The following is a 27,480-nucleotide window of genomic DNA, read 5'->3' as shown; positions in this document are numbered from 1 at the left end:
ATAAACCTGTCTTGAATAGTGTCATTCAGCATACCTCCAAACTCACAATATTGTGCAATTTACTCCCCTTTTCTAGGTTTCATTTGTGGAATCTAAAATGCATTTGCAAAATATCTATGATCTACTCATACATTTCAGTGCCTCACTTCTCAGGTCATGCTAAACTATGATGGAAATTAAACAATCCACCCTCCCCCCCCCCGCCCATTCCAATCAGGAAACTGGGCACCTTAATATCTTCAGCTATTTTGTTTTCCCATGCAAAATAGTCAAAACACTCAGTATAACAGCCCTATTGCTCCACATTTTTATCAAAGGGTCCCACTACAATGAAAGCGTCTGCCATTTTTCTACTAGGAAAGGTTTCTTGTATGCACATTTGGCAATGCTTTTCCAGCAACTACCTGATTTTTCTTTCACATAAGGCAACAACCTGAGCTTTTGCAACTCTATAACTCAATCCAACTCTATAACTGCTGCAGAGTACTATTACTCACACCCAGCTAGCCCATTAGGTCTGGAACACTTGCAAAAGGTTCTTTACTAACATTTCTCTTCCTGAATTTCTCCTCTGTAAATTTGTCTTCCCAGGTGGCTAACAAGTGCCATTCCTCATCCTTGTCATCAGTTGTAATCTTCTATTTTGGGGAATGACACTGTTTAAAACAATGGGGCTTTATTCACAGGTGAGTGCTATATATTGTAAATAAGTGCATCTCTGTGTAGTGGCATTTGGGAGATTTTCCCTCCTGGATTGTAAGCAAGCCACACCTATCTCATAAAGCTCCACCAACTGGTTATGTAATCCACCGTGTGGCAACCTTTTCATTCTTTCATTTTTGCTGTATTAGTGAGCTGGTCACATTAATATACAACAGTATGTGTTCTCTTGCATGGCTGCATCCCCTATGCCTCGTTCCCATGCAAGGGACACACACACACACACACACACACACACCTGACATCTGTCATAATCCTCATTTCTCTGCTTACTTTTAACTTTTTGTTATCCAGAGCACATTAGGTTTGAATGTTCTACATTTTCCCTTCAAAGGAATATAACTAGGTTCGACCAGACCTATCGCTTCCCTGTATGCCCTCCATCGATTCATTGCTGCTTTCACCTGTGATTACTTTTTCCAGTTTATCTGCATTAGGTCCCTTATCAATCACTGGAATGAATTCAATCCCAGATAAGAATTTTTACTTTCGACATTTTCTGTTCTCTTTCCATATTTACTTTAACTGAACGATATTGCTGTTGTTATTAGTCAGAGGATCTCCTATTGTAACACATTCCAATTGCCTTACTTCATTTCCCAGAACCAGATCCAATATTGCTTCCTCTCATATTGGACTGGACACATATTGATCGAGAAAGTCTTCCTCAGCACATAAAAGAAATCCCTCTCCCTCCCCACCCTTAGCACATTTTCTGCCTATTTAAAAGAAGTTAGAACCTTAGAAACCCTACAGTGCAAATAGAGGTCATTCAGCCCATCAAATCTGCATCAACCCTCTGAACAGCATCTTACCAAGGACACCCCCTACATCCCCCATCCCTCATATCCCCATAATTTGCCCATTTACCATAGCTAATCCACCTAACCTACACATCCTTGGACACTAAGGGGCAATTTAGCTAACCTGCACACCTTCACACTGTGTGTGGAAATTGCAGCAGGCACAGGGAGAACATGCAAACTCCACAGTTAAATATGTTAAATAATATTTAATAATAATCTGAATAAACTGCTCTTGAAGGCACAGTGGTTATGCACTGCTGCCTCACACCCAAATTTGATTCCTCACTTGGGTCATTGTCTGTGCAAAGTTTGCACATTCTCCCCTGGTTTCCTCCCACAGTTCGAAAGATGTTCTGGTTGGGTGCATTTGCCATGCTAAATTCTCCCTCAGTGTACCTGAACAGGCGGCGGAGTGTGGTGACTAGGGGATTTTCACAGTAAAACTTCATTGCAGTGTATAAAAAGGAAGAGGCTGGCTAGGGTGAACGTTGGTCCCTTAGCGGATGAGAAAGGGGACCTAGTGGTAGGGGATGGGGATATGGCGGAGGTCTTGAATAACTTTTTTGTTTCTGTCTTCACGGAGGAGGACGTGAATAATTTGCCGGGTGTTAGCGATGGAAAGGTGGTAGGACTGGAGGGTCTTAATGACATTACTGTTACTAGAGAGGTGGTGCGCGACAGACTGGAGGGGCTGATTGTGGACAAGACCCCAGGACCGGATGGAATGCATCCGAGGGTTCTGAAAGAAATGGCGGAGGTGATAGTGGATGCCTTGGTGGTTATTTTCCAGACGTCGCTGGATTCCGGGGAAGTGCCGGAGGATTGGAAAACGGCTAATGTTACGCCGTTGTTTAAGAAGGGTGCCAGGCAAAAGGCGGGGAATTACAGGCCGGTTAGTTTAACGTCTGTGGTAGGTAAAATGTTAGAATCCGTCATTAAGGAGGAAATTGCGAGGCATCTTGAAGGGAATTGCTTGATAGGGCAGACGCAACACGGTTTCATTAAAGGGAAGTCGTGTCTGACAAATTTACTGGAGTTCTATGAGGATGTGTCTAGGGCGGTGGATAGAGGAGAGCCGGTGGATGTGGTCTTTCTGGATTTTCAGAAGGCGTTTGATAAGGTACCTCACAAGAGGTTACTGCAGAAGGTCAGAGGACATGGAGTTGGGGGTAGGGTGTTAGCGTGGATAGAGGATTGGTTGTCAAATAGGAGGCAGAGAGTGGGGGTCAATGGGTGCTATTCGGATTGGCGGTTGGTGACTAGTGGGGTGCCCCAGGGGTCGGTGCTGGGGCCTCAGCTATTTACCATTTATATAGATGATCTGGAGGAGGGAACCGAGTGTAGGGTGTCGAAATTTGCTGATGACACCAAGATTGGGGGAAAGGCAAATTGTGTGGAGGGTGTGGAGAGTCTGCAGAAGGATCTAGATAGGCTGGGCGAATGGGCCAGGAAATGGCAAATGGAATTTAATGTTGGCAAGTGTGAGGTGGTCCACTTTGGTAGGAAGAATGGTAGGAAGGACTATTACTTACGGGGCGAAAAACTGCAGCAGGCGACGGTGCAGAGGGACCTCGGGGTCCTTGTGCATGAGTCGCAAAAACCCAGCCTGCAGGTGCAGCAGGTGGTCAGGAAGGCGAATGGGATGCTGGCCTTCATAGCGAGGGGGATTGAATATAAAAGTAGGGAGGTCTTGCTGCAGCTGTATAGGGCATTGGTGAGGCCGCAGCTGGAGTACTGTGTGCAGTTTTGGGCGCCGCACCTGCGCAAGGATATTTTGGCCTTGGAGGGAGTGCAGAGGAGGTTTACTAGGCTGATACCGGAGTTGAGGGGGTTGAGCTATGAGGAGAGGCTGAATAAACTAGGCTTGTACTCGTTAGAGTTTAGAAGAATGAGGGGAGATCTCATTGAGACGTATAAGATGATGAATGGGATGGATAGGATAGAGGTGGAAAGACTCTTCCCGCTCAAAAAAGACAGTAGGATTAGGGGGCACAGCCTCAAGATAAAGGGGGGGCGGTTCAGAACGGAGTTGAGGAGGAACTTCTTCACTCAAAGGGTGGTGAATCTCTGGAATTCTCTGCCCGTTGAAGTGGTGGAGGCTGCCTCGCTAAATATTTTTAAGAAGCGGGTTGATGGGTTTTTGATAAGAGAGGGGATTAAGGGTTATGGGGAGAGGGCGGGAAAGTGGAACTGAGCCACGACAGATCAGCCATGATCTTATTGAATGGCGGGGCAGGCTCGAAGGGCCAGATGGCCTACTCCTGCTCCTATTTCTTATGTTCTTATGTTCTTATGTTAATGTAAGAATATTTGTGACACTAATAAAAAATGAAAAATTAGTTTAGTTGTAGCATGAAATTTGCTGACATATGTGCTTGACTATCTCCTTCTCACTGCTATAAAATCTTTCAACAAAGCAACAATTTTCTCTTTGTTACTCAACCCAGCCAAATGGGTTCAGTCCTACAACTATCTGGTGTAACCTTTCTACTTAATGCTGTGACATCACCCTTAATCAATACAGCCACACCTCTATTTGTTTCCCTTCGCTATTATTCCATCATTCCTGAATACTTAAGGCACCCAGCAATGTTAAAACCCATTCCTGGACTTGTTTGAGCTGGGGAGGGAGGGGCACGGTGACAATGGGCAGTACAGTGGCAATGGGGGCACAGTGCCACAGTAGTTAGCATTGCTGTCTCACAGGTCCAGGAACCTGGGCTCGATTCCTGGCTTGGGTCACTGTCTGCGTAGTTTGCACATTCTCCCCATGTCTGCATGGGTTTCTCTGGGTGCTCGGGTTTCCTCCCACAGTCCAAAGATGTCAGGTTAGATTGATTGGCCACGTTAAATTGCCCCTTGGTGTCCCAGATTGTGCAGGTTAGAGGAATTAGCGGGGCAAATCTGTAAGGTTGTGGGGAAAAGCCTGGGTTGGACTGTTGTTGGTGCAGACTCGATGGGCCGAATGGCTTCTTCTACACTGTAGGGATTCTATGATTTCTATGATTCTATGTCAGTGGAGAAGCTGGTAGAGCGATGACCCAAGGTTGGGGGAGCAGAGGGGAAGGTGGGTGAGGGAGATGGTGTCCAATTACAGGTGAGGAAGGAGATGGTGATCGAGGGCATATCTGTTTGTAGTGTTAGGTACTGATGGTAGTTTGCATGTTAGCTTGTTAAACCTGGAGGAAATATTCATGCTCCACCGGGCCCGCAAACTGTGCTGCAAAAGCGCCTACTTTGCAGATGCAGCCCTTCTTGCCTCCTTTTACCTATGATAGCTCTGGTCAACTGTGGCTAAAAATTGAATTACCATTAAAATGGAAGTCTTACAGTTTTCTTAAAATATTTCAAGGCCCAACCTGCTTCCCATGAGTGGACTGGCTGCCTGCACCTCACCCTATGTCCATTAGAACCAGTGGAGGGATTGGAAGTCTTATCAGATACCCATCTTTTGACCTCCCAACAAACCAAATCCACCAGTTTTGGGGGTGTAAAATTACACTCACTAAGTTCCTGGATGACAATTTTACCCCTTGGATGACAATACTTTCTTTTCAAGAACACTGACCACCCTTTTTTTTGTGACTAGACTCCTTCAGCAACATCGGCATATTGCTGATGTGTCTGAATGGTAAGTAAAATCAGCTGAGAGTTTACTATTTTCAATCAATTAGAAACATACTTTCACAGGCAAAGTTCAATTCTGGTTTAAACTAATGAAACAAAATAATAATGTGCTTAATTATAAATCCCACAGAAATCCCATTGCATGAAACTGCTCTCCACATTAAAGTTGCCAGTTATCTTGGTGCCTTGTCTCCATGTGATTGCCCATTTACTGGCAAATTATGTTCAACTTTAATCTGTGGGCCCATACCCAGTGGGAAATGGATCAAGCCTACACAAATATATTTTAGATATAATACAGTCCTTGTACCAGCTGAATTTCCCCCAAAAATCCAAACATGAAAGTTGCAGAGTGCTTGCCTACTGGACATCAAGTCCTCACAATCTTTTTTTTAAAATTGCTATTTCCTCTCCTGAAATACATTCATGAAAGATACATGTAGGTTCTAAAAATAATTCTGAATATGTGGACTTCATAGATGTTTATTTCTTATTACTGCTATTATACAAGAAAATATCTAACCAACATTCTTCTAGTTGGCTGTTAAGACTGTGCCCAACAGACAGCCATAAGCTTAATCTAGACCATGTGTTCCTTTCATCCAGTCCAATTCTTCTCACAATGGAAGCTCAAAGCCTCTTTCAACTACGGTTACTTCTGTTAGAAGTTTCAGTGAAATGTGGTTGAAGTTGATGTTATGCTTGGGACATATGTACAGCCCCTAGTTGCAATTCTTTGAATCCTGGAGTGGCAGCGAGGGCAGGTTCCTGACTTTTTGGGTTTAGATCAATTAGGAAGGGTCGTATATAACAACTTGTATTTAGTTGGCACCTTTAAAGTAATAAAACATCCCAAACCAAGTTATAAGCCACACTTGACATTAATCCACGTAACAGTACATTAGGACAAGTACACCACTTGTTCAAAGAGCTAGGCATTAAAGAGCATCTTAAAAGGAGGAAAGAGAGTGAGGCAGCCATAGAGATTTAGGGAGGGCATTCCAGAACTTGGCAGTAGGAGGGAAGGCTGCCATTGGTGAGAGTGATTAAAATTGGAAATGCCCTAAGAAGCCAGAATTGTAGTGCAGATATCTCAGTGGGTTGTGGGGCTGGAGGAGATTACAGAACTAGGGAGAGGCGAGGTCATGGAAGGATCTGAAAACAAGTTTGAAATACAATGGCAATCCTGGAAGTCTAAAGAGCTGAAGCTTTTTTTTAAACAGCCTTTGATCTTTGGAGATAGTTGCTTGTTTTTTTAGAGTAGGTGGGACACATTATTTATGTGTCACTGTGCACAGTTCTGAAGTATATCATTTAGGGGATACCAGGCTTTCAGTTTGTGTGTATCAAGGCTCACATTTCAATGGAATATGTGGCTCACTCACTGGTTTTGAACTGAGTAAACGCCTCTCCAGCTGGCAAAGTTCAGACAGGCTTAGCCTGGTACACAAATGGCACCAGCCAGTTTCCTGCAGAACTACACAAGTTTTTTGTTTATATCCAATTCAATCCAATCAAAGTCCAATTCAAAGTCTCAGCAAGTGAGACATTCCAGATTCAAGCTGACGAGACAGGCTGGCCGCTTCCCGTCTTGGGCTTGACCTACACAATCCAAGCTGATTGGAGCAGGCATTGAACCTTCTCCAAGGCTTGATCTCATTTGCATCTTAGCCAAAATGCCGAGATGCCGCTTTAAAAAATGGTTTCAAATGAAGCCTCAGTGTAATCTCATGATTTCAACCAAGTGCAGGATGCCAAAACTACATTTGATCTTAACCATCAGGCCGAGAAGCGATGCAGAACTACACAAATTATTAAGTCGCACATTTGATACTGTGTTTTCAATTGACTTTAGCACCCCAAGAGTTAGGAAGGCACTTTCTGTTTCTGATTGTTAATTAGCTGAATATCATGAATTGGATTCAATCGGATTTTGAATTTGTTTTTTGGAGCAAGCAAAGATTGGATTTGGGTTTGCCCAATCCATTTTGGGCATTGGCTTCGTAACTTTAAGAATGGAGTAACTTTTTTTAAAAAAAACTTCCCCTGTGAAGGAGGCAATCTTGCTTGACAGCGATGCCCTTCACAGTGGGATAGCACATAGTTGCCATAAATAATGACTATTCAGGTGAGTTATCAGTGGGACTGGGGGACTGCCAGCATCCAGCTTTCTAGGAAAACTTTAAACGAAATCATTTGGGCAGTGTTGAATTTCGGAATGAGGCCATTTCGACAATGTTGCACTCGATTTTACAGAATAAAGACATGCCAAACTCTGGAAGATCCCAGTAAAATTACGATCACCTCCTGCCTAGCCCACAGTGAAGGAGGCAGGAGAGGCTGATTATGTGTGTCAGAGTTCCACCACTGTGCTCTCTCGGTGGTAATTCCCAACCTCCGCAGCAGGCGGCTGTTTGAGCTGAACACATGAAGGTGTAAAGCTGGGATTCGGAGCCGACACTCTCTCTCTCTGCCTCTCAGAGCTGGTATTCAGGGAAATACAGCTTCACGGGCAACTGCAGCAAGCGGACAGCAGCCGCTTCCTCTCGGTGAGTTTCCCCGGATCATTAGCAAGCTTCTTATTTGGTTCAGAGTAACTCGGCTCTAACCCGGTTCAGTGACTGTAGTAACCAAGGTTTAACCCGGTTCAGTGATAGGGGAGTACCGGCTTTAACCTACTTTAGTGACTGCAGTGACCCGGGTTTAACCCGGTTTAGTGACCTGGGAGTCCTGGTCTAACCCGGTTCAGTGACTATAGTGACCCGGGTTTTAACCTGGTTCAGTGACAGGGGAGTACCGGGCTTAACCCGGTAGTGTGACTGAAATTTAACTCGGGTCAGTGACTATAGTGACCCGGGTTTAACCCCAGTTTAGTGACTGCAGTGAACCGGGTTTAACCTGGTTTAGTGACCGGGTTCTAACCCGGTTCAGACAGTACTATCCGAGGCTGAGCTGTTTCACTGTAACCCTGTCACTGACTGCAGTCTCATTGATCACACTGGCACTTTGCGCCTCTCCCGTGTGTTCAGATGAAAGGGAACCGGGACAAGAGTGGCTGCTGCTTGGTAACATTAGGAGAAAGTTAACGGAGAGAAGCGAGCCTGAGGCTTGGGGAAAACGGTATGGTCACGTTGCTGGTGCATTTGCCAAGAGTTGACTGTGTAGTGAGAATGCTGAGTGTATCAGTGTAGTATGGCAGTGCAGTAAATCGCTTACAAATGGTGAGAGTAGCTGTAGGTAAAACCCTTAGTCTTACAATGGAAAAAAGGGGAGTCTAGCCGGTGAACTGTTTCTGATGTTTTACTATATCGCCAAATGAGGAAGTGTCCTTTAACAGGCTGCTTGAAATCGACCACTGCTACACGAGTCTTTTTTTTAACATTGCTCGGTCTATTTTCTGTAAACAGAGGTTTCTCTCCGTGCAGTTTACAACACTGGATACCATTGTGAGTAAGTCAAACAGCAGGAGTGTGTACATCACAGCGTTCCAGATGAATCATACAGGATATTTACACATCCCAAATCTGTTACAGTTCCAGTTATCCGGTGCATAAGGAGCGGACATGATCCGTGCTGTCCTTTTGCATACCGATTATTGAAACAGATAACAGTGTTTGTTTCATCAGCAAGAAATAACGCAGCAACGAATTGGTCGGTTAACAGCGATGAATCGACATTGTAAGTGGCAATGTACCTATTTATTTTTAACTCGCGCGCAATAGTTGGCAGGTTTGCCTCAATTGTTGGGACATTTATTGCTGGATTGAACAAGGTTGTGAATGCTCAAACTAGCCTAGTTCTGCGCTTGTATTGCGACTCTAGGTTATACTGGCACTTAGCTTTGTTGAATTGTGTTTAGCAATAAGATAATCATTGGGGGAATCCCCAATAAATGAACAGAAGAAAACGTTAGCCCGATGGTACCCATATTCACTCAATTTAAATTGAGAAAACCCTGCAAAAGCTCAGCAGGTCAGACAGCATGTGTACACAGGGGAGGGATGGGGGCGATTAAGTTAGAGATGTAATTGTTTCCCATTAAGTACAGAAACAGGCAGGGAAATAAGGGGCTAAGCAAGAATACCTCGAATTAAGATGGAAAGTAATTGTCATTAAAGGACAAAGGGGATGATGATCCAAGGTAATGATGGATGGCAATGGGACCAGTAAACAACATACCATTCATGTATGTACGCACAAGTTACCTGTTGTCCAGCTCCTAATCTAGCAGCCTATATACAGCATTCTGGGGGGGGCAGGGGGCGGGGGTGTATGTGAAAAACTTGACTGGACCATTTCATCAGTCAGAATGTCACTTTGAACTTTGAGTTATCCTGCTGCTTTTGCATTGCTATAAGATGGAAATGTTTTGTCAACAGCACAAAAAAGTGACCATTTAAATGTATCTCATAGGCAAGGAACAGGTGCTTTAAGAATTAGGAGCAGCAGTAAGCAATTCAGCCCCTCGAGCCTGCTCCACTCCTTAATATGATCATGGCTGATCTCATCTCGGCCTCACCTCCACTTTCCTACTGGTTCACCTTAGTCCTTCAACTAATTAAAAATCTGTCCACCTCTCCCTTAAAGTTACTCAATGTCTGGCATCCACCACACTCTGGGATAGTGAATTCCAGATACACAACCCTGTGAGAGAAGAAATTTGTGCTCACCTCTGTTTTAAATCTGTCACCCTTTATGCTAAAACTATTAGCTTTTGTTCTAGATTGCCCTACAAGAGGAAACATTGTCTCCACATCTACATTGTCAATCCTTCTTATCATCTTGTACGCCTCAATTAGATCTCCTCTCATTTTTCTAAACTCCAGGGATAATGGGCCTAAACTGCTCAATCTCTCTTTGTAAAACAAATCCTTCATCTCTGGAATCAACCTAGTGAACCTCCCCTGAACTGCCTCGAATGTAACTATATCCATCTTAAAGTAAGTGAACCGAGACTATACATGATATTTTAAGTGTGGTCTCACTAATGCTTTGTACAGTAGCAGCAACACTTCACTACTTTCATGTTCTATTCCTTTAGCAATAAATGCTATGATTCCATTTCCCTTCCTTATTATCTGCATACTGGTTTTCTGCGAGTTATGCACAAGGACACCCAGATCCCTCTTTACTGAGGCATGCCGAAGTTTCTCTCCAGTTAAATAATTTGTCTTTTTGCTAACAAAATGGATAACCTCACACTCAGTCACGTTAAACTCCATCTGCCGCATTTTGCCCCATTCAGTTAACCTATCCATGACCATTTGTAAATTTCTTATTTCATTATTGCAACTTACTATTCCACCTACTTTAGTGTCATCTGCAAATTTGGCTGTGGTACCTTCTATCCCAAATCCAAGTCATTAATATAGATTGTAAATAGTTGGGGCCCAAGGACTGATCCTGTGGCATTCCACTTGTTACATCTTGCCACCTAGAAAAAAAACATTTATCCTGACTTTGCTTTCTGTTGGTTAGCCAATGCTCTATCCAAGCTAATAAATTTTCATCCCCTGTGAACTAACCTTGTGTATTAACCTTTTGTGTGGCACCTCGTTAAATATCTTCTGGAAGTCCAGATATACTACATTTACGGATCCCCATTATCCACCTTGCTTGTTGCATCTTCAAAGAATGCAGACTTATTAATCAAATGATTTCCCCTTCATAAAGCCATTCTGACTCTAATGGATTGTATCTTGACTTTCTAAATGTCCTTAATAATGGATTCTAATAATTTCCCAATGATAGATATTAAACTAATTGGCTTATAGATTCCAACATATGACTCCCTCCTTTTCTGAATAAGAGCATTACATCAGCATTTTTCAAATCCACTGGAACATTTCCTGCATCCAGGGAATTTTGGAATATTGTAACCAATGGATTCATTATCTCCAACATCACTTCCTTCAAGACCCTAGGATGCAGGCCAAAAGGCCCTGGGGACTTGTCTGTTTACAATTCCAATAGTTTGCTCAGTACTTTTTCCCTCGTGATGATAGTTCAAAGTTCCTCCCTTTCAGTAACCTCTGTATTTTCTGTTACCATTGGGATGGTACTCGTGTCCTTCACTGTGAAATCTTAGGCAAAAAATTAATTTAGTGTCTCAGCCATTTCTGAATTCCCTAGCCTCATCTTCTAAGGGATCAACATTCACTTTAGCTACTCTCTTCCTCTTTACATACTTGTAGAAACTTTTATTGTCTGTTTCTATATTTTGTGCTAGTTTTCTTTTGTAATTTACCTTTGCTCTTTTTTTATTTCTTTAGTGACTTTGTTGATCTTTAAAAGCTTCCCTATCTTCCATTGTGAAACCATCGTAGAACTTCAGTTGTTATTGAAGCAGATTTTGCCCATATATCATCTTACAAATCTGTGGCTGCAGGTGTGTAATGCCAGTTGTACTTCAATCTGACCCATTTTGTAGGAAGACATCACAAATATTTTCAGTCAACCAATGCCTCGCCAGGGGCAGCACTGGTTTTAGGCCAGGGAAAAATACAGAATCCTAGAAATTTGCAGTGCAGAAGGAGACCCAGTGATCCTGTGCTGGCTGAAAAAGAACTCTCCAGTGCCCTTCCATCTTCTGGTCCATAACCTTATAGGTTACTGCACTTCAGTGCATTTCCAAGTACTTCTTAAGTGCAATGAGGGTTTTAGCTTTACCATCCTTTTAAAGTAGTCAGTACAAGATACCCAGGACATTTTGAGTGAAAAGATTTCTCTTCAACTCCCCTTCTAAACCTTCACCAAATACTTACCTTTCCTGATTGTTGACCTTTCTGCTAATGGAAATAGATTCTTTCTATTGACTGTATCTAGGCCCCTCATAAAATTATATACCTCAATTCAATCTTTCCTCAGCCTCACCTGTTCCAAAAAAAGGCAACCTCAATCTTTCCTCATTGCTGAAATTCTCCAGTCTTGGCAACATCCTTGTAACCATCTCTATTATGTTTACATTCCTCCTGCCATTGGTGACTAGAACTCTGGTTGTAGCCTAACTAGCATACCTTCCCTGCCCTTGTCTTCGATGCCTTGCTAATAAACAGAAGTATCCCACATGACTTGTTCATTATTTATCTACTACTTGTCCTGCTATTCTCAGGGATCTGTGGACATGCACCCCAAAGTCCCCCGGTTCCTCTACACTTTTCAGTATTTATTCATGTATTGTGTATTTCCTTGCCTTCTTTGCCCTCCCCAAATGTTACTTCACATTTACTCTGATTGAATTCCATTTGCTAGTTTTATGCCCACCTGACTAGTCCATTGACTTTTTTTCCCTGCAGTCGATGGAATCTTCCTTCCTTATGATCAACCATCTGATCACATTTTATACTATCTGTAAATTCTTAATTTTGCCTCCTACAATTAAGTCTAAAGTATTGACATGCGCTATGCAAAGGAACCATGTAGCACTGAGCCCTGCAGAGTTCCATGAGAAAGTCCTGGAAACACCCATCCACTGTTACCCTTTCCTTATCTTGTCACTGAGACAAGTTGTGATTCAGTTTATCTTGGAACCCATGGGCTTTTATTTTTCTAACCAGTCTGCAACGTGGGACCATTTGTCAAAAGCCTTTCTAAAAAGTCACGTGGCCTTCTCAAAAGTGGTACCCTCCTCAACTATCATTGTTATTTGACTTTCCCCTGAGGTGGAACATGCTGTAGGGCATCTATGAAGTGTCGGAATAGAACAGTGAACAGTGAGGCTGTTTAACATGTTTGTCCCTTTAAGTTCAGGCAAACTCGTGGGGAAATAGAATAAACCTGCACTTGGAGGGAAATTTCTGATTAGCATTTATTTGTAAATCCCCAGATCCATCCCTTGGAAAAAAATTGGGTTGTCAAATACCTGGCTTTTTATTTTCATGTATTCTATTCTAGGCGCTTATGTGATAGGACCATGCTAGATGTGGACATATAAGTTTCCATATTAGTGGATCTCACAATGCATTGCATCCTGTCTGGGGCATGGTTGGACTCATTATCCTGTCATGTTTATCCTTGAAGGCTTCTGTGATGACCATTTGTAAATGCAGAGGTCAATCAGAGAGCAGTTGTAACTGTTTGAAGGTCAATGATGGAGTTTCTGTGAAAATAGTCCTATACTTGCAAACAAAGAACAACAAGCATACGTTAGGCTTGAGGCTTCTTTATTATCTGAATTTTGCATAATGGATAGTGGGGTCTTCACTCACACTATCCATTGCGTGAACTCTTTAAAAGTGAAATGTTTGATCTTGCTGAAAGGAAAGCAAACGACCAAGTGGAAGTTTTAACAACAATAGCTGATTGTGGTGTCATTCTGCATTGATACCATGGGGCTGGTCTGAAAGTTAATCTGATTCTGACATACATTAAGATACCAGACCAATTATACCTGAGACAACCCTAATGGGTAAAAGATCAATTGTAACAAATATGTTCTAAATGCATGATTAATTAAAAATAACTTTGAACATAAGCAAGTACACAAGTTTTTTAAAAAAAACAAGATTTCAAACTGATTCTGCCTTGAGTATACTGGGCAGTTATTTAAATGTAAACCCTATCAATGGCCTTTCTATGATATCAGATATATTATTTATCAGATATATTCTGATATCAGACAAGTTTCAGCTGAATTCAGTAAGACGTTTTGAAGTGAGGACTGAGTAAAACAAATTTTACAATGTAGTAACTGAAGTTTGAATGTATTTGCTGAATTGGAAAGTGTGTCACATAGAAGCTTAGAACAAGTTGCTTTCATCTTTTGCAATCTAAGGTTCAAAATAAGTAAATGTGGTGAAAAGGCAAACGACTGACCTTTGCTAAGGTCTTCATCTTTCCTAAGTGCACTCTGCGCACTGCAGAAATAAGCAAGGCCTGTTGCACTGTATCACATTCTTTGGTACAGAGAGAGAGAGAAGGGAGGATTTGCGTATGGATCAGTTACTGTTCAGATGTTTTGTGACATTATAAATGTCCCATATGATTCTTCACACTTGCTGCACAATGACAACACTTCCAATCGACTTTATCATCTGTGAAATATTTTGGACACCCTGGAGTTGTGAAAGGTGTGATATAGATGCAAGTTGCTTATTTTGTGTACCTCACTTCATAGTGGCTTTTTCATTAATTCACAGTCATGAAACATGGCTCTCCGCAGTTGATGGAGGTTTAATAGCCGGATTCGGTCAAGAAAGATTTTTTAAATTGTGGATCAGTGCATTCCACCAACTTAACTGTGGGCAAAACCAAAACTGCACTGGCTGCTGCTCATTCTGGAATTTTTGAAATGTTCCCTTATGACTGTTGATTTCTCTTTTTAATACACTGTACATTTTGTGATGTTACAATGTTGTCATTATGCATATTCAAGGGGCAATTTGTTGTGGTCACTTTACGCATGTGCAACCACCCACACTGCATTTTGTGTCAGTTCAACAGGAGTCTAAAGACATTGGGATGCCAGATTTTGCCAAATCTGTGTAAATTGGCAGCAACTTGAAGCCAGGAAGAGATAATCCATGAGTTGCAAGTTGTTGGCTGCTTTGCCCAACTCTGCCATTAGTTTCATGAAAATGGTATCTCATGCTTAATCTCCATGAGTTGGATGAAGTTGCTTCGTTTGTATGTTAATTGCCTGTTAACTTTGCCACAAAGTAAGTCTAGTAATTAGTAGCATAAGCATCCTTTCAATGATTGTCGATGACTGCCGATCAGCCTTTCTTGCCCAGAAAGTAAACGTTTCTAAACGCAGAATCTCACTGATTGTTATTTTTTGAATGGATAGTGGTTCCACAAGGAAAATAGGAAATCTGGAGCCTTGGTGAGCAATAGAACAAGCTTTTACATTTTATATTAATCCTTTATTTATTTTCCTCTCAATCAAATGTTTCTTTCCATCTCTTTACTTTTCTTTCTGTACTTAATCTGATATTCAATTCACCCACCCTAATTTACCCTTCTGTTGAGTTCTTTCTCTATTTCTCAAGATACCATGTTGCCATCATAGTGCCATTATTAACTGTCACTTCCAGGTGAAAGTTTCTTAAACTTAAACATGAATGAACAAGTCTTAATTGGCAAAGTATGTTGCAAGATGCGGGGTCCAGCAAAATCTGGTCTAGTATATATTGGGCTGCAGTCTCAAGACCCAGTAAAAGTATATATGAAATAGGAGCAGGAGTAGGTTGCTCTGCCATTCAATAAAATATAGTTGATCTTTCATCTCAACTTTCCTGTACCATCTCCTTAATGTTTAGTTCTTTTTTATATATCTAAAATTTTTTGGATGTCTCTCTCGAATGTATTTATTGAGTGAGGATCCACAGCTCCCTGGAGTAGAAAATTTCAAAGATTCACAGCTCTTTGAGTGAAGAAATTTCTCCTCATCTCAGTCCTAAATTGCCAACCTTCTTTATTCTGACATTGTGACTGCCAGTTCTAAACTTTCCAACTAGGGAAACATCCTTCCCACGTCTACCCTATAAAGCATCTTAATTTTAGATGTTTTAATGAGATGACCTGTCACCTTTCTAGGGAATATAATCTACTCATCTCTCCACAGAGGACAATTCTCCCATCCAAGGAATCAGTCCAGTGAACTTTTATTGCAGTCTCTCTAAGGCAAGGATCTCCTTCCTTGGCTAAGGAAGCTTAAACTGTTCACAGTATTCCAAGCATGGTTTCACTAAGGCACTGGTTTATTGCAGTAAGACAACATGGCCATAAAATTTGGCTGTGTACTGCTTATCTATTTGGTGTTGCAGATGCAGTTTTGTGATGGAAATGGAGTTTGCACTGTGTAGGCACATTTCTGACTCTGGAAGGCCTGGCTTTGAACATCACCAGCTTAACTTGGGTGGCAGCAGACTAAGGTGGCTGGTGACTGGATGGCAGTGGTGGGAGGACAGATGCTGCCATTCTGAGAGACAGCAGGGAGCCACTGGAACTGGTCGGTGGCTCAGCCATCCCAGCATATGTTGGAGGACAGAATGCTGGACAGCTGTGAGATACTGCAAGCTGCTTTGATCACTACTTTTAATAACAATGAAGACCGCTGAGCTTGCATGACCACAACCCGAGTTTCCACTATAACAGCCAGGCATTGGGTGATTTCTGACCAGGTTGCACTCGAAGCTGAGACGTTGTGCTGCTTCACGGTCGGTTTACGAGTAGACCAAGAATAGAGTTGCCCAGCACTTCCAGTGTTGAACAGAATCATACTTGCAAGATAATGAAGGGGCTAGATAGGGTAGAGGTAGAGAGATTCTTTCCACTTAGAAAGGAAACCAGAACTAGAGGGCAATTTAGAACAGAGTTGAGGAGGAACTTCTTCTCTCAGAGGGTGGTGAATCTCTGGAATTCTCTGCCCATTGAAGTGGTGCAGGCTACCTCGTTGAATATGTTTAAGTCACGGGTCAATAGATTTCTGATAGATAAAGGAATTAAGGGTTATGGGGAGCAGGCGGGAAAGTGGAACTGATCCACTTCAGATCAGCCATGATCATATTGAATGGCGGGGCAGGCTCGAAGGGCTAGATGGCCTACTCCTGCTCCTATTTCTTATGGTGGCTCTGGATTCCTCCATGCTCCTTGGCAGTGACTGCAGGTTATCTGGCAGACTGGCCAATGTGCCAAGTATTCCTGGGTACATTTCCACTAGCCTTTTATTGTAAGCAGCCTTATTTAAATCCCCATCTGAGTCCTCTGCAGCAGAGTGCATGTACCACCACCTTGCTCTCCAGTGAGTTAACACTGGCAATATCTTTGTCTGCAGGTTCTGGTCATGGGCCACTCGTGCCTGGTTTTTGATCATGTGTAGATCACAACCCTAAGCTGTCCCCTGAACCATATGCAGTGTCAGAAACTGAGCTGGGGGTTGTAACTGTGGTAATGTTTCTTAATCATTAATGTCTTCCTGTGCTTTCACTTCTTTCTCTTCCACCACTGCCTTGCCAGGTTACAATTATTGGATATCTACGGAGAAAGATGCAAGAATACGATTGGGGAAGAGAGAAAGCTGGAGGTGCATATCGCCCTTCCGCACTCAATCTCTGATTTACAACTGGGATGGGAATAGGAGAATGAGGCATGAACGTTTAATAATTTCAGCACTGCTGCTGACACAGGCCTCTTTCTCAATCATGGTGGCTGCAATGATGGCAAACACTTGTCTCCTCCATGCCCCCCAAAAATGAGTGTCTACTGCCCTGGTTATGTGCCACCTTGCCCTAGAAGACAGGAGGGAGCATGGTGCTATGGGTTTTGATGATGTTGTTGTCATGGTTGAACAGCTGGCAATGTGTGCAAGTTGTGAGATGTTGTGTCTTGCAGCAGTGATTAGAATATGAGAGAGGGGTGTTGGGCACGAGTTATGGTTAATAGAGGTGACTGCTATGTGAGTGATGGGGTGATGTCTGAGACACAGTCTAGCAATGACTGCAGTGGCTGCCTGTTGAAACTACCTTCTTAGTATCTTGCCCTGATGTTGCCCTCATCTCTGTCCTCCAGTGAACCCTTGTACCAAAGTATCCTGTGCTGAATCGGAGACCATGATGGCAGGCTCTTTGCTCACAGACTTGACACATCATTTTTAAGGTTTAACTAGGTCTCGAGCTCCCCTTTCATTACATCCAGCCCCTGCTGTAGCCAAAATGTACATCGCCTTTAAAAATTGTAGTCCAGCTTTTAAGTAGCGCTAATCTCTTCTGAACTTGACCCCTGTGCTGAGATATGTAGTCACTGGACAGCATCAATCTGCATGCTACAATCACTCTAAGTAACAGGCAACATTAAATTTGTATGCTGCCTGCATGACTCATTACAGGCACAGGTTAATTGTGCAATACCATCCCATTACCTGATTTCAGGCAGTATCCAATTTTGCTCCCATTGACACAAATATTGTGTGACTAAGGTGTCACTTAAAAATATTGCCAGTACATCAATCTAAATTGAGCTTTGTCAATTTGTATCTACAAATTGAGAAAAATAGATTGGGTGTTCTGAGGTTCAAAAGAGAATCAAATATTTTTGTATTTAGATTGCTGACTAAAGGAGTCCCTTCTTCCTGAGCATGTTAAATGAAAGCTTTATTTTAAACTTGATTATATTATCAACTCAGCAACACTTTAATTGTTGTATTTTCTGTGAGGTTGGAGGCATTATAAGTAGTACACATTTGAATGCACCTGGTAAGCTAAGTGTACTACAGAGATGTATATTAACCTTTTAGGCATGCACTTAGATCAAACCTGCAAAATTAGTCAAGTCTCCATGTAGTACAAATATATCTTGCACCATATGCTCCAATTGGCTTAGATACTTAAGTTAACACACAGTCAGGTGCGGCTGAGTTGATAACAGACTTGCTTCTCACTGAGAAAGTTGAGCACTCATTCAAGTTCCATTCCAGGACTTCCTTTTAATTGAGCTAAAAAGTTAGATCAGTACACTAATGTTGAACTGAGGGAGTGTTACACTGTTGGAGCTGCTGCTTTTTGGGTGAGAGGTTAAACTGAGGCCTTGTCTCCACTCTCAGGTGAATGTAAATGGTCCCATGGTACCACTGCAAAGAAGAGTAGTGGTGGTTATGCCTGGTGATCCTAACTAAAATTTAACCCTCAGTTAACATCACACAAAAAAAAATTATCTGGGTATTATCACATTACTGATTGTGGGAGCTTCCTGTGTACAAATTGGCTGCCACATTTCCTACATCACAACAATGCAAATACTTCTTTCTAGCCAGATTCATAGTTCAAAAGTATCTCACACTATCTCCTATAATTCTCAATCAGGTTTCTGTAAAATGTCAATCCAGTTCCCTCTTGAATTTGTCTCATTATATCCACCTCCTCCTCTCAGCCCTATCAGTTTTGTGTATTTAATTTTCCTTTTTGCCATTGGAAGCTGTCTGCTTGTTTTATTGTTGATGATTATTGGAAGTGATTAAGGTTTAATTTATACCCATTAGCATTTTGAATACCTCAAAAGGTCTTATTTCTGAAAAAAAATGAGCATTCCAGTTTCTATAGTCCATAGCCCAGGTGTCCGATTCAATAGATCTTTTTAGTTACCACTTGCTGTAGCTTTATCTGTAGCAGGATGTTTGTGATATGGTGAACAAAGTGCTCACAGTTCTCTCGGGGTAAGCTTCCACAGGCTGCCAGATTCCAGAAGCTCCTGTTTTGCCTTTCTGGCTACACACCCCAAGTTTCTATTTGCTTTATTTATTATTACCCACACAACGCTGAGGAGCTACCCAGAGTTACCCCTGGATCCTCCTCCTCGTGCTATGTCTTGCAGACTAATGCAACACCTTTTATCATTCTTCTCTTTAGTTTGCATTCATCCAGTTACTTGTGGGCTTAGCTTGTTCATCCAGCCAAATCCCCTAATTCGCTACTTGCTTCAAGTTGTTTGCAATCCCCTTGTATAGTGTGATCTTCCTCTTGCAAAGAATTGTGTTGTCATCTTCTTTCATATTTTCATATTTTCCCAGTTGTAACATTAATCCCACTTTAAGGATGGCTTTAATGTGTTACCTAAAGTAAATATCAGATTCACTGGCTTGTTATGAGTTATTGTCATGTTCCTCATTTATGAAGTGGCATTACTCTTACCCTACCCCCAGGCAGCTCAGCTGATTACCTCTACTTGCACTTTTTAACTTGGACAACTTATGGGGAAGATGTTACATGTTGAAACTGTCAGTGATGTGGAAATGCCGGTGTTGGACTGGGGTAAGCACAGTAAGAAGGTTCACAATGCCAGGTTAAAGTCCAACAGGTAGGTATTTGGTAGCACAAGTCACAGGCTTTCAGGGCACTGCCCCTTCATCAGGTGAGTGGGAGATGTGTTCACAAACGGGGCATATATAGACACAAACTCAAATTACAAAATAATGGTTGGAATATGAGTCTTTACAGGTAACCAAGTGAATAGAGAGAGGGTTAAGCACAGGTTAAAGAGATGTATATTGTCTCTAGCCTCGATAGTTAGTGAGATTTTGCAAACCCATGCATTTGTTCCGACACTACGGACTTCCTACAGAAACAGCACACATGGAGCAGTTGAACCAGGAGCGCTCCTCGTCATAATGGATGTCTCAGCACTCTACATCAGCATCCCCCATGATGACGGCATTGCTGCAACTGCCTCAGTACTCAATGCTGCCAACTGCCAATCTCCAGATGCAATTCTACAACTCATCCACTTCATCCTGGACCACAATGTCTTCACCTTCAACAACCAGTTCTTCATCCAGACACACAGAACAGCCACAGGGACCAAGTTCACACCTCAATATGCCAACATCTTCATGCACAAGTTCAAACAAGACCTCTTCACGGCACAGGACCTTCAACCAATGCTATACACTAGATACATCAATGACATTTTCTTCCTTTGGACTCATGGCGAACAATCACTAAAACAACCATATGATGGCATCAAGTTCCATCCCACCATCAGACTCACCATGGACTACTCTCCGGAATCAGCTGCACTCTTGGACACACGCATCTCCACCAAGGACAGTCACCTCAGCACTTTACTGTACCACAAGCTCACGGATAACTTCATGATGCTTCACTTCTCCAGATTCCACCCTAAACAAAGAAGCCATCCCCTATGGACAAGCCCTCCGTATACACAGGATCTGCTCAGATGAGGAGGATCGCAACAGACACCTACAGACAGTGAAAGATGCCCTCAAAGAAGCAGGATATAGCACTTGACTCATCAATCAACAGTTCCAATGAGCCGCGGCGAAAAACTGCACCAATCTCCTCAGAAGACAAACACAGGACACAGCGGACAGAGTACCCTTCATCGTCCAGTACTTCCTCGGAGCGGAGAAGCTATGACATTTTCTCCGGAGCCTTCAACTTGTCATCGAAGAAGATGAACATCTCGCCAAGGTTATCCCTACACCCCCACTTCTTGTCTTGAAACAATCGCACAACCTCAAACAGACCATTGTCCCCAGCAAACTACCCAGCCTTCAGGAGAACAGTGACCATGACACCACACAAACCTGCTACAGCAACCTCTGCAAGGCATGCAGGATCATCGACACAGATGCCATCATTCTCACGGATGGCGGTCTTTATCAGTTGATGGTTAGCCAAACTGATTATAGCCATAAGCTGTATGTGCATCCCAGTACAGCTGGGACGTATATGCCACAGTTGGCCACAATAATGATTCTCTCAATGGCATTAAGCACCACATCCATAAGACTGGTGGACAGTATTCAGCAGTCAAGTATTCCAGTGCTAGACTCACTCTTCAAAGTGTGCATATTGGCAACCTATGTTGTTGATGGAAAGGGTTTTAAAGTTCCACTTCACTCATACCTTCAAGGCTATCATGTCAAATGAACTTTTAACCTGGACAAAGTTAATGCAACCATGTTCTTACTGTTAAGAATCAGAATGAAGTTGGCTTCCAGCACAATTTGAAAACCAAGGCAGTGTTGATAGATAAATATTCTATTATATTAGGGCAATTCTCCCAGCCAGCTGCGTTGCTCTAGCAACAGGTTAGGAGACATCAATGGAGGCTGTTCTACGGGTGTCGCCACAGCCTCTGTGCGTCTCCGGCTCCAAAGTTTTTGAGTGTTATCAACTCCCTGCCCAATATTTAAATTGCTATTTGTATCCCATTAGCAGGCCCGGGACTGAAGTATTCAAATCCATTAGCGTCTACCCAAGGCCAGGAGTGGTTCACTCCAGCAGTGTTTACTACTGCCCCTCATTAATGACGAACGTGCGGCCAACCTGAATGGAGAAAGCAAAGGCCATTGAGTCCAAAGATGTGCCGGTTAGGTGGTTTGGCCACGCCAAAAATGCCCCTTTTGTGTCGGGGGACTAGCTAGGGTAAATGCATGGGGTTATGGGGATAGGGCCTGGGTGGGATTGTGGTCAGCGCAGACTCAATGGGCCGAATGGCCTGCTTCTGCACTGTATGATTCTATGAATCAAGAGGTCACCCCAGGAGGTTGGGGGGTAAGGGAAGGGGTGCGCTTGGTACTAGGCATTACTCACGGGGCAGGGCCAGAGGGGCAGGGCCTATTGGGGTGCGATCAGTGTGGGTGGGGGGGCGGTCCTTCTGCCACTCTACGAAAGGATCACAGGCAGAGGGAGGGTGGAGAGCGATTGGGGCTCACCATCCAGATGGGGGGATGTTGGGGCTGCTGGAGGCTTCAGGGCAACGGGGGGGGGGGGGGTGGTGCGGGGGGAGGACAAGGAGATCAGGCTTGCCCAGGGAGGTGTGGGGGTCAGAGGGGCAGCAATGAGGCATTGCGGGGTAGTCAGCAACTGGGAGGCCAGCAATACGCCAATCTCTGCTCTGACAGATCAGCATGTGTGCAATGGTTCACTCAGTGCTATGCTGCCAGCCCCTCTGATTTTCAGAGGGAACCCTGCTAGGGTAGATTCAATCTGAAAATCATGCTAAAAAAACTGGTGGGAGTTACTCCCCTTTTCACGTGAATTGGGGACATAGAATCCTGACCATGTTATGTGATGGTACAGGTTATTGCTTAAGGCAGCACAGGTCACCTTGTATTTTGTGACACCTGGTCACAATGTTGAGCAAACATATGTACCATTATCTTTTTGAATGATCCATTGATCTGTCTATTTACCCACAATGATTGTCCACCTCATAGACCTGTGCTAGGCACTGCATTATTCAACAAGGGCAGCAGAGTGGTTAGCGCTGCTGCCTCAGAGCTCCAGGAATGATTCCTGACCTAGGTCACTGTGCAGAATCTGCGTGTTCTCTGCATGGGTTTCCTTTGGGTGCTCTGGTTTCCTCCCAGAGTCTGAAAGACGTGCTAGTTAGGTGCCTTGGCTGTGCTAAATTCTCCCTCGATGTACCCGAGCAAGGTCAGAGTGTGGCAACTAGGGGATTTTCACAGTAACTTAATTGCAGTGTTAATGCAAGCCTCCTTGTGACTAATAAATAAGCTAGCTTCTTTTAGTCTCTTGTACGAATTTGCCTAAGTTAATTTATTCTGACAAATTTTTACCTTTGCAACATAAGGTGAAGACCTCATCACCATAGATACAAACTGTTAATTTTGTCAATGCTGGCAGCTCTGCACCAATTCCTTCAAAACATGGATGACAGATTTTCAAATGAAATAAATGCTGCTAATTAGCCACTTAATGTAACATGTTATCACCAAATTGAATCCTATTCGAAGTACTTGGATATAATATCCTTGAGTGGCATGTAGCACAGTGGTTAGCACTGCTACTTCACAGCTCCAGGGACTTGAGTTCAAATCCTAGCTCAGGTCACTGTCTGTGTGGAGTTTGCATGTTCTCCTCGTGTCTGCGTGGGTTTCCTCCAGGTGCTCTGGTTTCCTCCCACAGTCCAAAGATGTGTGGGCTAGGTTGATTGGCCATTCTAAATTGTCCCTTGGTGTCCTGGGATACATAGGTTAGAGGAATTAATGGGTAAATGTGTGGGGATGGGGCCTGGGTGGGATTGTGGTTGATAATGGACTGTTTGGGCCGAATAGCCTCTTTTTGCACTGTAGGATTCTATAACTTTGTACAGAATCCTAATTTTTAAATAAAAACGAAGTGCTGGTTAAAAACTCTGGTCTGGCGGCATCAGAGGAGCCGAGTTAGCATTCTGAGTCCAATAATGCCCCTGCCTTTGAAATATCTTCTGGAAAGGGCTTGCAAAACAAGTAAAAGCAAAGACCAGGGTAAGAAAGTGGTTGGCCAGATACTTCCTGGCTCTGGAGTGTCGGATTTGGGGCCTACCCAAAGATGCACTGGGGAATCCCTCTAGAAAGTCCCAGGTTATCCGGGAATACAAACCTTCCCTGGGCAATTACACTGGGCTGCAACCATCTGACCAAAGCGATTTAAATGGGTAACGGTGGGTGGTTCCGCCAGCTTTAAATTCATAGTTACACAGAGTTAGAAGCAAAAAAAAAGCAGTTCCAACTTAAGAGTAATTATTTCAAAGACCCAGACCTGTATGAGACGAACGGCCCGCCTCCACCTCTGAACTGGCCCTACGCCCCCGCCCCTGATATCCGAACTCCCTCCTCCCACCTGATGTCTGAACCCGCCACTTCTCCGATCTCCAAAACCCCTGTCGTTCTCCCCCTCCCCCGTCCCATTCACTTACCTTCTCCTTTCCAATGGGACATTGAAACTCTTCTGTGTAACAGCAGTTAATGCCATAAAAAGGGGACCTGTCCTCCTCTGGTCCATTCCTTTTGCATATTGCCATTTCAGCCTTGGACGCGCTTTGCTTCTTCAGTCTCACCCAGCCTGAGTCAGGAAGGTCGGACGAAATGGACGCTTTAGTATTTAAGTGCAGGTAAGTGGGTACACAATAATAATCTGCCGCTGATTTCAACCCCGATGAAATTACAGACTAATGAAAATTGTAGAAATTCCAAGATTTTCATATCGTTCCAATGATTGTTAATCATGCAATCCGAATCCTAACGCACCAACTCAGATACTTGAAAATATCGGAGATTTCTGTCTTTGGCATTAACCTTGTTGGTTTGAATTTCTTATTTAATGCTTGGTGATTTAAACAATCAAATTTATTTTAATGAGAGAGTTTGACGGTTGCCTGTCCATATAGTTTTAATGGTTAGTGCATTACATAATTTGGGTGATGGAAAATTGTGTTGCCGCAGCATTTAAATATCTGCAGTGGCATAAACTTAACATTTCATTTGTGTATAGCTAACAATTTTTTATTTCTGAAAACATTGGGAAGTGACTGCTGAAGAATCGCAGAGCCCTTTTTAGTGTAGCCATTATAGTGCCTGCTTAGACAGGGGGTTATCTCTGTCTAGCTGCTCATGTTAAAGTGGTTCACAAAGTGAGGCTGAAGAGGGATTTCTTCTTTTGAATGAATACAAGGAAGTTTCGTGTGAGTGCCAACAGAAAGTGGAAAGGAGTTTCCAGAGACTTGGTGCCAATTCCATATCTGTTGCATGATCATTCAATGCAACAAAAGTTTAATGACCTTCTAAGGTGATGAAAGGTTGGAGGAGCCAGCCACATGTTATAAGAATGTGCTGTACTAATCATATCTACACACAATTATCTCTTCCTTACTGAAAAGTGAACAGTCTCCATTAATGTCTATTAATTTGTGTGTTTCATTTTACAAGTTCCAATCTTCACCTGAAATGTTCCTTCAGTACCGTCTCTACTCACCCAACAAATGGCAAGTGTAGAATGGCATGGGTTCATTCAAATCCACTTCCAATTTTCCTGTACAAAAACAAAATACTGCAGATGTTAGAAATCTGAATTGAAAACGTGAAAAATACCAAAATTTTGGTTGCCTGTCCTGCTGAATACTTCTAACATCTCCCTGTTTTCATTCCAATTTTCCTGTAATGCTGAACACACATTTCATATGGGTATCATTATGATTAGGAAGATGATTGATTATTTTTAAAATTCATTCATGAGTCATTGGTGTTGCTGGCTGGCCAACATTTATTGCCCATCTCTAGTGTCCGAGGGCATTTGAGAGTCAAACTTATTGCTGTGGCTCTGGAGTCACATGTGGACTAGACGAGGTGAGGACAGCAGACTTCCTTCCCTAAAGGAGCCAGATGAGTTTTTCCAAAAAATGGTTTCGTCATCATCAGTAGATTTTTAATTCCAGATTACTGAATTTAAATTCCACCATCCCGTGGTGGAATTTGAACCCGGATCCCTGGAACGTTAGCTAATTTTCTCAATTAATAGTCTAGCGGTGATACCACTAGGCCATCGCCTCCCCTTGGAAGACGTAATGCCATTAATGAGACTTGCTGGATATGACAATGGAAAATGGGATGAGAATAAAGGTTGACTGGATTTGCTGCATCAGATCCTTTTCAAAGGTCCAGTCCTTTCAAATTTTGACAGTGGAAAAACCAAGAATATTGCACATCAGCCTGTGGGGATAAAACTTTGTTGCTGTTTTCAAAGAAAGCCATTGCTTAATTTATGTCATCAATCTAATGCTGCTAATCTCCCTATTTAATCTGCCAGCTAATCTAACACATTGCTTTCCAATTTTATTCTATCAGTGAAACCATACACATGGAGCGAGGTACACGTAACTAAGTAGTCAGTGGATAAAATAGATGAAGGCTGCAAAATAGAATGCATATAATTTACAGAGAGCTAAAATGCTATGACAGGGTTATAGACCATTATTCTGGCATTTAAAAAAATTAAAAGTCTGTACTGTAATGCTGGGTCATAAAGGTGGCTGCTTCATGCATTCCAAGTAGATTGTAAATTGGATCAGTATTCAAACAGAGATTATTCATTTTTGTTTCAAAGCATGAATGTGAAGCTTGTTTGAAAAATGTCTGGTTTGTAATACGTGTAATTATAGAAGAGTCGTGGAATTCCTGCGGTGCAGAAGGAGGCCATTTGGCCCATCAAACTTGCACTGATGATGATCCCATCCTGGTCTTATCCCTGTAACCCCACATATCTACCCCTGATACTAAGGGGCAATTTAAAATGGCCAATCAACCTAACCTGCCCATCTTTGGACTATGGGAGGAAATTGGAGCACCTGGAGGAAACCTACGTAGCTACAGGGTTTGCACAGTGACTGGAGAATGGAATTGAACCTGGGTCCCTGGCACTGGGAACCTCTGTGCTGCCAATTGTGCCACTGTGTTGCCCATAAAAGCTAATTATTTTTATAGTGTGACAATACAAAGTAATGCAAATCTTTGGTTGCTTTACAATGATGGTTCTGAGCTCCAAAGTGCTTGGTTCTGATATTAGTTCTCTCAGTGAAAAGCATTATAGGAACAAAATAGGTAATGCAGTTCATAGAGCTAAAATGTGTTGGTAATACACTTGGCTTTCTGATGCTTTATTCCCCATCTCTCCTTTTAAGTGTACAATTGTAAGGTGATGTGCAGATAGATACATTCCTGTGTTGCTTTGACCAGCTGCAACTTATGTTAAAGATCTTCAAGAGCAGCTAATCCATCAACACAAGTGACATAAGTAGCTGCTAACTTGTAGTTGTGTCGCATATGGAGAATGTTAATGTGTGAATGCTGGGCACAGCAGTGCAACTCTGCAACAATATAGCCACTGAATAATAATTGAGTATTTCAGCAATTTTTCAAATGGAAGAAAATTATTTGAAGTGACTAATGCTGTGATATAACTGGAAATATGAATATTTAGTGATGTTCTCCCCATTGAAATATTACACTTGAATGTTTTTTTCAGTATTGGCCACTTACAGGCGCAAATTTAGTGAACCATGCTCAGGTGGGATATGTGAATAGAAGAAG

General features: G+C 42.7%; 1 protein-coding gene across 3 annotated transcripts in view; it reads left to right on the top strand.

The window, feature by feature from the left end:
• Positions 1–7,647: 7,647 nt before the first annotated feature.
• ptprea (protein tyrosine phosphatase receptor type Ea) overlaps positions 7,648–27,480 on the top strand; it is a 261,033-nt gene continuing 241,200 nt past the window's right edge. For 2 of the 3 annotated variants that reach the window (XM_080205632.1, XM_080205628.1), the window contains exon 1: positions 7,648–7,702. The gene's annotated coding sequence lies outside the window, so the exon portion shown is untranslated. Of the gene's footprint in view, positions 7,703–8,751; positions 8,832–27,480 lie in introns of those variants that run through there. The other variant, XM_080205629.1, reaches the window with a different exon arrangement.

Source organism: Carcharhinus amblyrhynchos, chromosome 17 (assembly GCF_965287045.1).
Source record: "Carcharhinus amblyrhynchos chromosome 17, sCarAmb.v2.hapA, whole genome shotgun sequence".
In the NCBI taxonomy this organism is placed as follows: domain Eukaryota; kingdom Metazoa; phylum Chordata; class Chondrichthyes; order Carcharhiniformes; family Carcharhinidae; genus Carcharhinus; species Carcharhinus amblyrhynchos.
The sequence above is the reverse complement of the archived record's forward strand: the minus strand, read 5'-3'. Positions and strand labels throughout refer to the sequence as shown.